This window comes from Empidonax traillii, unplaced genomic scaffold, assembly GCF_003031625.1.
Source record: "Empidonax traillii isolate 1590-97213 ecotype Southwest subspecies unplaced genomic scaffold, ASM303162v1 scaffold666:size787383, whole genome shotgun sequence".
NCBI classification, from domain to species: domain Eukaryota; kingdom Metazoa; phylum Chordata; class Aves; order Passeriformes; family Tyrannidae; genus Empidonax; species Empidonax traillii.
Genome location: NW_020955859.1, coordinates 316,703 through 329,333, shown reverse-complemented (window position 1 = coordinate 329,333; position 12,631 = coordinate 316,703).

The following is a 12,631-nucleotide window of genomic DNA, read 5'->3' as shown; positions in this document are numbered from 1 at the left end:
AGCCACTGTTAATCTCTCATCACATCAATCATTATGTGTGTCCTAGTAATGACTTGCAAACTTCCACCCAATAAAACAAAGAACGTGCTTATGAATAAGATCTTTGCAGTATTTGGAAGAAGAAAATAGTATTTGAAGTTATATTAATTGAAGTATTAATATAAGGCAGTATTCATTTTACTTAGTCATTGAAAAGTTAGTTCTCCAGACAAAATTAGATAAATTTCTTCCATAAGATCCTACAAATACCAAAAAAAGATACCGTGTTTTCATCGAGAAACACTTATGTCACATTTGAAAAAGACTACATTTTCTTCAGTTTCTTCTTTAAAGTAAAGGGGTTTTTTGACAAATAAGATGGAAAGTTTATGTTATATGTAATGATGCTAAGACATATGTGTAATCAAATATAAAGGCATCATAAATCAGAGCATAATTAACACTCCTAAACTGCCATTTACTGGCATCTGCTGTATTTAATTCAAGTTCTCAAATCAGATGTCTTCAAAGAAGAACCTCTCAAATTTATCATCTCCCCCGTGACAACTGAAATTTCTGAAAATACAGAAACCTGCAGCCCAGAGCTGTGGTGCTGAGCAGTGGATTGCTCAGCCTGGATTGCTTCAGGCATCAGCACTGTGGGACTGGAGATGCTAGAAGATAACAGAATGACAGAAAGACTGGGGTTGAAAGGCATGACTGGACTTGAGCTAGTTCAACCCTGCTGCTCAAAGCAAGGTAAAAGCACATTGTTCAGAATGATGTCCAGTCAGGTTTCCGGGATCTTGAAGGGTGAAGACTCCACAATATCTCTAAACATCATGTTGCAGTGTTTAACAACCCTCATAGAAAAAGAAATATGTTCTTTTTTTCCAGTGTTTAAATGGAATTTCCTGTATTTCAGTTTGTGTAATATACATCCTCCTGTCTTTTCACAGGATGCCACCAAAAAGAGTCCAGCTTGCTAATCTTTTCTCTCCCATCAGGTATTTTTACATGGGCTTAAGACCTTCTGGAGCCTTCTCTTCTTCAGGCTTAACAGTTACAGCTGTGTCCACCTCTCTTTATATGTCAGATGCTTCTGTCCCTTAATCATTTTAGCAGCCCTTTGCTGAACTTTCTGCATGTCTCTTGTACTGAGGAGCCCAGACTTGGCTCTAGAACTTCAGGCGTTCTTCACCAGTGCTGAGTAAAAAGGAAGCATCACCTCCCTCTGTCTGCTGGTTGTGCTGTTCCTAACGCAGGCTATACAATGTTTATTGTAGCCTAAATGATAATATTTACATTTGTCACTGACACTAGAAAAAGCATTTCTGAACTGTGCAGTGCTCTGGTTAGTCCATTTGGCTGTAGTGCTGCGTTTTCGCTTCTGAATTAGTCTGGTCAACCAGAGTCCTCATGGATTCCCTGGCTCAGTTCACCTCTAACTGGTAGATTATTGAACCCAGGAGTGATGTGGCTATGCTGTGCATCTATTTTCAAGGCATGGGAAAACTTAATTGTTGCCTTAACTATAATACTTGGCTTTGTATCTTTCTTTCTTTGTTTGTTTCTTTCTTCCTTTTTTTTACCATATTTCTTGTTTGTAATTGTAGTTTCTACTCTACTCCATAGAGTAATATTTTCAGTATTGTGGTGCAATGACTTTTGTTGGAGTCTTGCATGAGAAGCACATTATCTTTCCATCTTAGTGCATCTCCTAGTGCAGACACAGAAAGGTGACAGTCATCTGACCCATGGCACTAGTAATAAAGTTGGGTTTTACACAAGAAATGACAGTAATTCCTGGATGCAAACGAAAATTTGAAAACCTAAGGATAAATTGTTTCATACAATGCATCTTTTTAAGAGACTAATCTAAGTGCCAAAAGGTGTGATGCCAACTGAAGAGTTAATTTAATTTTGCACTATCTAAAATATATCTGAACTGAGATTAACTGTGACTTTTGAATATCTCTGCCAAGTGGTTAGTATTCTTTTATTGATTCACTTGTTCTTGCAATAGGATGTTGAAAACACTGGAAAATATACTATCACTGATGTGTCTAAAGGCATCTAAAGGACTTCCTACTAAATTACATCAAATTCAGAAGAGGTTTCAGTGATTTATTCATATCTAGCTCAATTTGTCTCTTTCTGGATAATGTTAAATTATCTCAGCTAGAAATCACTTATCCTTAGGTCTTACAAATACCTTCCTCAGGAACATGTCTTATGCTGTTTGGAAATATGTCACATTTCAAAAGGGTACCAATACTAAATGTTTTACCTTCACTCTTTTCCACTGAAAGACTCCTTTTCAAAAGGAGTCCTATTCTCACTGTTACTCAGCCATGGTCAGTCAAATCTGAGTATTTATCAGGAGTAATGTCTACTTTATCAAAGAAAGTTTTGTGCAGAGTTTCAAGTCTGCCTTAAAGAAGGGTTTTGTTTCAATGAATGAATAAAAAGCACATGTTCCCTATTCTTTCATACACCTCTTACACCCCTGAAGCAAGCTGTCCTGGAACACAAGCTTTCAAAGGATCAAAAGGATTTTTGTTGCTTTTGCAAGTTTTCTTGTTAAACTGCTGTTTCCTGGAGGGCAGACTAGATTTACTACGTGTGCTCTGACAGTATGTCTGCATCTTGTAGAGAAATACAATTTTGTGAAGATCTCATGGTGAATTACCATGGAGAGTCACAGAAATGTTAGAGAAGTTCTAACAACGGTGACAGATAAATAAGATTCTCAGCTTTCATCTTTGCTGGAAGACACAGACAGTCAGACTTCCTGTGGAAACATCTTCCTGACAGTTGGATTTGGTTTCTTGCCCAACATTTCAACAGTTGAAAGACGGGTGTAATGCTTGTTTCTACTGATCAACTATTAATACCTCTTCTTAGACAAGGAAGCAGTGATACTTGGCCAGAGGTTAAATTTATTTCATTTATTCATATTCATATTGAGGAAACTCTCAACTTTAAATACAAATTCCAGCTTGGGTAGTTCAAAACTCTTTGCATCCTCCTCTAATTTAAATTGTTATGGAATCCTTCCTGTCCTGGGTGAGTTGTTATGAAATCTTTGTCCTGTGCTGTACTAAACATTGGCCATGCCTATGATGTGCGATCTGGAATAAATTTTCGGCTCCCTGCTGCAGGTGTGTTCTCTGACAACACCCTGACTTTGTCATGGATGAGCTCTGCAAATGCATTCTTTCCCATTGTGCCTTGATTTCCATTAAAGGGAGCCTAGGCAGGCAGGCTGGCTGGCTGCAGGAAAGAAGCTGCAGAGTGCTTCAGAAGGGAGCTCAGGGAATTAGGAGTGCAGGGAACAGACATCACAAACTGCACATATGCTGCCATAAGTTTTAGCCTTTTTCACATTTTATAATCAGATTAGTGAATTGATTCCCGTCAGCACAGGAATTCAAGTCAAGTAAAAGTTTTGGTATTTCTTGATAGATAAGCAACTTTTTACATAACAAGATTATTCATCTATTAAATTAATTTCTTACAGCTAGGAAAGACACAGCTTTGGAAAGACACAGTGGTGGAAAACTTGTGCTGAGGAAATGTAGCCATTCCAAACTGATTTCCCTCCTATTTATCAGCCTTTTGCTGATACTGTCAGTTATTATACAGAAGAAAATATGTATTTCTAAATGGCTGAGTTTAGAAAAGGTTTTGATTTATATGTTGCGGTCCACTGCTGTAATGTTACCCTTTCTCCACAGTTTCTGAATATCAGCTTAATTCAGCTGTTAAAATGATGTAAGAAGAAAAAAACCTGTGCACAGGATGGCAATCACAATGAGATGTTCAAATTATCTACTGTCTTAGCAATATTGAAAACAAGATCAGGTATTAATCTTGTGCATAAAAGTAGTTCTCATTCAATATTTCAATCTCTGGTCTTCTAAATTAGATAAAGTTTCATAATTACATAATTATAAAAATTGCTCCTTTGCTTTTTTTTAAGAAGATTCTGTCTGCGTTGTGTCAAGTATGATGCTTTCCAGTCATTTTTTTACGTTTGGATGCTATGAGAATAAAATATATGCTAAGATCCAACTTCCTATAGTCATTCTCTCTCCATTTTCTCTAGAAAATCATTGCTCATGAAGATATTCTTGAGAAAATTCATGAAGATTCTATTTAGATACTGTTTTGCAAACATCTGGATCCACCCTTGATTTTGCAGGAAACTATCATGAGCAGTTAGAGGGACATTATTCCAGAAATCCTTTTGCATCAGAAGAAAATGGAACACAGTACTGAATCATCATCACTGAGAAAGGAAGAATATAATTTGCAAATAAAATTAGTTTGACCTCAGTTTTGCAAATGTTGATTTGTATAGATAAATATTTCTCTTTTATTCTACTTACCTACAATGGCAAATGCTTACTGACTATACTGTAGACAAGGTAAGGTTTCTTCTTTTCAGTGTTCAGTACCAGATCATTTTAGTTTGAAACCTCTTAGCACAGTTCACACAGAGTTAAAATAAATGCGCTACTTACAGAGCAAAGGTATAATCATCAGCAGAATCAGCTGCTATTACTGAATTCTGGAAATTTTGAATAGGCTCATCATACTGCAAAGAACTGATTGGAGTTGGCTTTCTAATTCATCGTAAAAAAAAGCCTGCAACTCCCCCCCACACACACACCCTGCCCCATTAAACTGTGTTGTTTAATTTTAGTAAATGGAAATAAATATTGAACTACAGTGACCTCAATAACCTCAATTCATGTAGTCAGAGAAATCATGGCTAAATAATGGAAACCTAGCTCAAAGTTCATATGGAGAAAAAAATATAATTCAGTCTTTTTCAGGTTATTCTTTCTGCGAAAAAAAAAAAAAAAAGCCAAAGAATGAGCCTCTATTTCACAGGACTTCCTGTGTGGACTACACACATGCAGGCAGTCCTATTTTCTTTTCTGGGAGCACTCAAACAAATGGAAACTACACTCTCAAGGAGTTTCCTATAGTTTTCTTCCTACTGCCTGTCAGATCTTTCTTTTTCCCCCCACTTTTTACTTCCCTGCTCCTCGCCCCCCTGCAATTCATCCATTCCTTTTTTTTTTTTTTCTTGTACTTCACAGTAATAGCACAGGCTACTGTCAGGTAATTTTCTTCTCCTTTCATTGCTTCTTAATTTCCATTTAACTTTTCTGGTAAGGAATAACAAATTTATCGTGGTGAGATAGGAATGGCTTACAGACAACTGACAAGGGAACTGTCTCCTGCCTATCTCTGCAGGAGAGGCAAAGAATTTCCCGTGATGTAACACCAGAAAAAAGGTATTCCAATAATCTTTCTGAAGCCCAACACATTGAGTCAGATGAGCACTGATGGAGTAAGAACAACCACAAATTGATTAAGTCAAGACTGACTATAGGTAAAAATGTATTGTCACCTGAATTTGACATATCAAGCACATTAAGCTTTGATTTCCTACAAAATAAAATGTCGATTTCTCCCTACTTCCTTCCCCCGCCCCACCCCCTCCCCATGTATGTATGTCTTTCTCTCATTCTTGACTTCCTAAAGTCATTTTTAATATCTCTTGCATCTTGGCAGAAACATTCTCTTTTATGTTAGGCATGAACATTTGTCATTATCCCTTCACCTCATACTTGCATTAATCAAAAAGAATTAATTCCTTGCAAAGCATATTGTCCTATAATGAGCCTGACATTCCTTTTGTTCTGTAGACCTTTCCATGGATAAGTCTATGAGCAGATTCTTTGTATAAATTCAGAACAAAGTGCCACACTCTCAGTTTTGAATAACTAAATATGATAATAAGACAACAAAAGAATGAAATCTGAGATTGACTTAATACAATGACTAGAACTAGAATAAGAAAAAGAGAAAAGAAGCCAGTTCTGAAAAGCCAGCAAAAAAGGAAATTGGTAAAATACAAAAATAAAGGTAAGAATAAAAAAAATGTAAATATGGGTAAGAATAAAAAAAAAAAATGTGAGCTCTAACAAAAGAGCAGCACCACTGAGGATTTTATCCTTTTGCTCCTGAATTTCCAATTCCATACATATTAGCTGTTTTATGAAAATTTCCACTTCCTAAATGACACCAAGTGCCACTGCACTTGCTGCAAGACAGTAATTTGTAAATATGTCCTGCACTGCCTAGGCTTGTACAGTCGAAACTACTACTCACAAAGTTAATGGGGAGAAATTATAAAGCTTCTAAAGTGTGTTTTGCTATTGCCAGTCCTGCAATAACTAGTTTATGAGAAAGGTCCTGAAAGTTAGAGCACTGTGTCAGAGGAGTTTTGCAAAATGGGATCATGCATCCTTAAAACTGAAGTAAATAAGTCCTTCAGCCAGCAGACTTCTGAGCTTTCTTCCTCAAATACTAAAGATCATATGCACCTGTTGTTAGTCTCATCACTACCCCTAGTACTTATTTAGGATCAATAGGTTTACCACGATTTTCTTGAGGTAGCTTCTTAGGTGAAAACTATTAAGAAGGCAGGGTACATTTAATATGTCTTTAAGATTTTCAAATTATGTAGTCTACATTAACAACCAGAAAATTACTGAGCACATACATGGCTTTGCAGACACATGCACCAATGTTCACTTTCCTCCTACACACTCAAATGCTGCCTGCAGGATCACCTGTGACATTTCTTGTACAGAACCACAGCTCCTTTACCACAAATCTGAATCAAAAAAAGAAACAAAAAAATCTTTACTTTAAAATGTGTTTTTTACCTGAACATGTGGACAATGGAAAGGCCTTCTGTTGGGTATTCAGGAAGGGTTTGTTCTGTTTCTAGCTGGTTTAGGTGTCTGAATAGGTAAAGAAGGCTGGGAAGTCAGCTGATGTTCCCTCTGTGGAAATGAGGCCACTGCATAGCCATCACAGGCAGCATCACTATAGAATAACTTATTTACAAAGCTATGGATTTTTCAGTTAGAAATATCATTGTAGCTTAATTAGTATCATTTGTAGGTGGTATGTTAAAATCTTGTCTCTGTATAAAATCTTTCCAAACCTCAGAAGTGTATTTCATTATTTTTCCTGATTAGGAAAAGCACAAATACCCTCAAAAAACAAACAATCCAAAGCCAACTCCCCCCCTCCCCCCCAGACACCAACAGCAATAAAAACACAAACGAACAAAAACAATCAAACAAACTGACAAAAAGGTAAAGACAGTTTTATAGTCTTGGTCTCCTTCAGTTTCATTTTTTAGTCCAAAGGCTAAAATAGACTTTGTTAATAGACCTTTCCAACTTGTATCCAAATAAGGGAAAATGTTTCAGGACCAGGAAGAAAAGAATGAAGAAGATTGCTTACCTGCCATCCTTTCTAAAAAATGCTTAATATTAGTAAGCTTTAGAATGAAGAATCACTTCAGAGGTTCTGGAGGTGGTGGTACATCTGTTTGAATAGCTTCAGATAGGAAGAGAAACATGACCTTGTCAGTGATTTGATTTTTAATTGTTCAGTTCTCAATATGTAATGTCACTTCAAATGGAGTTAAACTGTATAAGTTGCATTTTATTAAAATCTACGAATGCATATGTCTTGAATGCCATTTCTCTAAAAAAAGAAAGAAAAATCTGCACTTTCTAAAAGTTGTACTTTTGATAAAGAGTGGGCTGCTGAAAGCATATACGGAGAGACATGGGCAGGCAGCATACAACAAACTGGATGCTAACCTTTTCAAGTGGGAAGCCAGCAGCTTTACAAATCTACTGTTCTTCACCCCTCCTGATACCTCCTCAGCCACAAGCAAGTAATTTCTTGATGAATAAAAATTCCTATATCACAGAGCAATAGTAACTTACAAAGTACAAAGCACTGTCAGTTCCTGAAAGTCAACATGTAGAGCCTACAGGCTGCTTTAGGTAATACTCAATATTAACCACCCTATTAAAAAATTATAGGAATCATGATTTAGTGGAAGTTTCAGAGTTGCCAGATTGAAATTATTTTTTCAGTTGGTCTGTACTGACTTTGAGCAAAAAATTTGCCTGTATTGGTATACAGAATGGCCAAACCTTATGCTCAGATCTGAACTGTTTGGAGCTGGTGCGGTTGAAAAAAAAGATTTTTGCATTGATGGGTTTAGATTGTGTACTGAAATAGCTGAAACCAAAAATGTTCTAGAGTGGTTCAAGAATTTCTGTCTGCCTCTTTTTTCCCCCAGGTATTCTGTGCTTGATTTGTATAATTTGGTTTAATTTTTATGATGTTCTTTGTAACTCTATGAGTTTTCTAGTCACCATCAGATTGAACTAGGCAATCTTACAAGTCAGCCTGCTTGTGTGTAATGGAAACATGTCTACAAGTGGATCATCATTTTGATAGTACTTTTCTACACTCAGGAAAAAACCTGACAAAATCTGCTCTTCCTCTTCATATAGTGCACACTTCCAGTAGCCACGGTTTTTTTCCTTTATTCACCCGTAGAGTTAAACAATACAGTTTCTGACCAAGTCCATAGTTAGTGTATTATTTGTAACTGCTTGTAAATGGTCATGGGTAAAAAAATTATCTACTTGCTCTGTTTGTGAATGAGCTGAAAATTTGAAAATTTACTGCAATCATCCTTTTTTCCTAACAACCACAGTTTTAGAATTTCCAAAACTGAGATGTTATTGCATTGCTTCTTTTCTTTTAATCCTAATGTTAGCAAAGAGCTCACAATAACACAAAGATCTTAAGGTTAAACAGCTCATATGAAATTCTAAGCAGGGATCAACTTTCCTCCATCTGCTTTAATTCTATATCAGTTTATGAATCACTTCAATGCATAAATTGCTGCTGTCCTGCAGGTGATTTTGTCATTTGTGATGTAAAACAACCTCTTTTTAATATCTAACTGTTCTAGAATAACAGGTGTTGGTGTCCTACAGAAATATGTGAGGAACTCTAGATTACTAGACTAGATTGTGGTGTGCAGTTTTGTACCAGCCTGTCTTTGAGCTGTAAAGCAAGAGCTGAAATGACTCATTGACCTCAGGAGGAATCTCAAAGCATCTAATCCTCTTCTGGGTCCAAACATGACACTGACTTATTCATGCTTAGAGGCAGAAGTAATAAAATGGCTTGACAGTCAGGAGACAATGCTTAAAAAACTTATCAAGGGTTCCTCCAGGTCTATTCACAGACATGGAGTTTAATGTAGTATTTCAAGCGTTTGCCAGTGAAAGGAGATCAACATAAGTCTTTTTCACCAAGACAGATTGATGCAAAGTTAAAATTTAAGCTCTTCATTGAAGATTCTGTAGAATTAGAAGAGCTAATTGTTATAACATCAAATCTGTTATCTTTTAGCATCTCATTGGTTAGTACAAGAGCTTTGAGTTTCAAATAATTATTATATTAGCTCAACAAGAAAATTATTTTAGATGCCATGTTAAATGTTCTGAAATTATTTGTATTGCCTTCTTTGCAGGCAATTCATTTTGTCCATATTGCTGGCTAAAAGAAAAACAATCAAATAATGAAACACTGTGAAAATTTAACAATAAATGTTAGAGGGCACATGCCTACTAATCTCTGAAATGTAAAAACTTTACTTCTTACCTATGAGAGAATATTAAGTTTAATGTAAATTACTAATTACCAAGTATGTGAGTAATAGCTTATGTTTTTGTTAAGTAATAGAAATTTTTATCCAGTGGAATCTTTATTAGCAACGGTATACCAGAACAAATAAAGTACAATTGTCAAAGCTTTGGTTGAATTTAGAAGGACATAGATTTACTACAAGCAGAAATTAAACATAACTGACAGAAAATGGGAAGTGTGAACAGCAGGGAGGAGAAAAAATAATTCTGAATATTTTTAGTTTTGCTCTTTGATCTCCTCTATTGACTCTGTCAAATATCACCAGCAGAAAAGTTATGTATAGAATTTCACAGAAAGAAGAAAGCAAACAGACTTACCATATTATTTACTTCCTGCTGTAGTTAAACACATAGATAGACATATTTTGAAATGTTTTTGAAAAATAACTGCTTATTTTTCAAATAAAAGGGGTCACTGAACTTGCTTATTAAAGAAGATCCATCTCTAACCTCCTGAGGGAATAGCACATAGGAAAACTACTTTTAAAACATGATTAGGGAAATACGCTCAGTTCTGTCATAAAAGTTTAGGAAATGCAGTTGTGTATCTGGGGTACATCCTAGTTTTTTACAATGCAGCAGATTGGTTTGGTCATCTGACAGTGACTGCTTCATTCCTGGTTGCTCTCTTCCTCTCCTGCCCTCCCTTGCCTTGGACAACTCAAGGCTTCTATGCATAGGAGGAAAAGTCACCAGAGGTACTTCTAAACTGGCCTGTCACATGGATGAGTTGTTTAAATCAGACCTTGCTCAGTAAATTGCATATTCTTCTCTTCCAATCCACATCTGCACAGACATCTTTCTTCTCATCTGCAGCTGCTTCAGGTTCTTGTAAGACAGGCAGTTGTTTCCATAGCAGACCAGCATTAGGAAAGCATTCTCTGTATTTTCAGACATCTTGTAACGCAACTCAGCTGCTACAAAATAGAAGTGGGCGACATCATTAAGGTAGCTGAATTTCTGCAAGCCACCAGAAAGCACCCTGTAAAGCCCCAGTGGTTCCTAGACTATAGTTTGTGAAATCATGATCTGCCTTGTGTTCTGCCTGCATATTTTGGCAATATTTGTTTTCAGTTTTGCATTCAATTAGGAGTCTGCCTTTGGTTTGGGACAGGGTATGCCTTACTGTGACGATTAGAGGAATCCTTGCTGAAGATTGTGCAAACTGTAAACTCTAGACACTGAGTAGCCCTGCCAAGAACATTTCTTGCTATGATCACTTAGTTGTTTTATTTGGGTAAAAGACTATTGCTCTTCTCCATTGTTTCCTCTAAAGAAGTAGGATACAACATGCCAACGCTTTATTGTATTGCAACATCATACAAAATATTGTATATCAGGTTCCAAGTAAAACAATTATTTTCATATGAATTCTGTTTTGCAAAAGGTGATTCACTGTGTCCTACTCTCATATGCACAGACTTGGAGCAATGTTTACATTTCTTTTATGCATGAGAGAATGAATATGCACATTGTAATGACTTTTTGCTATGTAAATGCATATTTCACAGGATTTAATGTAGCTTAATTTATAAAAGGGGCTGACAGGCACTGACTAAAGCAATTTAACTTTCCTGTCCCTAGATGATATCAGAACAATTAATTTATTTGTTATCGCAAAGGAAATATTTTTACTTCTGCAGCCCTTAATGTACATAAACCCCTGAATTTGTCATGTGAAGCGGTAATTACTTGAAACAAATTTGAAGTACGTATTCTCATATTGCTCAGTATTTTGTTAAATGGATTGTATACATGAAGTGCTATGATAATATTCCTGGTGTGATGTGTAGGAGTGGATATTTACAGCTATAGCACAGGATGAGTCATGTCACAATGCTAACCTTGGCTGGTCAGTCCTAGATCATGGAAGATTATACAGCTCCAATTCAGATTTGTTCACCTGCTTTCCCACCACTTCTCTTCACAGGCAGGACATCTGAGCACTATTCGTCAGTCAGCATAAACTGTATTGCCATAATTGTCTCATAGGTCTCATCTGTAATCACTGCCTCATACTCTGAAAGCCAGATACTCTTAAGAAAGAAAGACATTTATTTAGTTTGTCTTGTGATATACTGCTTTGGTCTGAATTAAACTTTCTTTTTCCAATGTTTTTCTCATGCGTTTTTGTTAAGAAACAGACCCAACACAACAGAAATAGTTGTTCCTTTTCTATAGTTTCACATCTTATGAACTTTGCATCCGTTTTTCTGGCCTCAGCTCAGGTAATTACACTACATACTGGAAGTAACAAAGACTGTTTGACACCATTCCTTTGTGTTAACCTCTCTCAGATAGCTGTTCTGGGCATTGCAAGCACATGAAGTACAGTGTATGTAACAGATCACTTGTTACTCCCATCTGGCTTTTCAGAAAAAAACAAAACTTCTGGTACCTAAAAAAGGCTGTTGCTTATGGAGTAGTTCCACACTCAGCTATCATTATCACTGTATCCAAAAGAAACTACTGTAAGAAACTGAGGTGCAAAACTGTCTTCACAGTACTGATGCAGAGCTCTAGATCTTCCAAATAATTATCTTGCCATACAAACAAGGATTAAATAATTATATTATGGTTTGCATTAAAAAAAAAAAAAAAAAAAAAAGCCACAGAAGCACAGACATCCTATGATGCAACTGCCAGGGAAAAACCTTCAGGATCTCCTATTTGACTTCTTGACCTGTTCTGTAACAGGAGGGGACATCTGCCAGCACCAGGTGTAAATTTAACTCTGTTACTGGATGACACTGAGATTGCTGGTTTCAGTTCTGTACAAAGTTGCAGTCAGATGGAGCTTAGTCATTTGCCATGTTTGAATAGGTTCAAGGTTTTAACCCCAGCTCAGCTGAAACTGATGTTAGTGAGACCAGGATCAAACCACTGTATACTAGATAGACTTGGACAACAAAGGTAAAAGATGGAGAAAAAGAAAGCAGGAAACTTATTCTCCCTTTATGTGATAGCTCGGTCAAATCAGTTTAGTTTAATCATTATTCAGCATAATGTCACCATTTTAATGAGCTGAT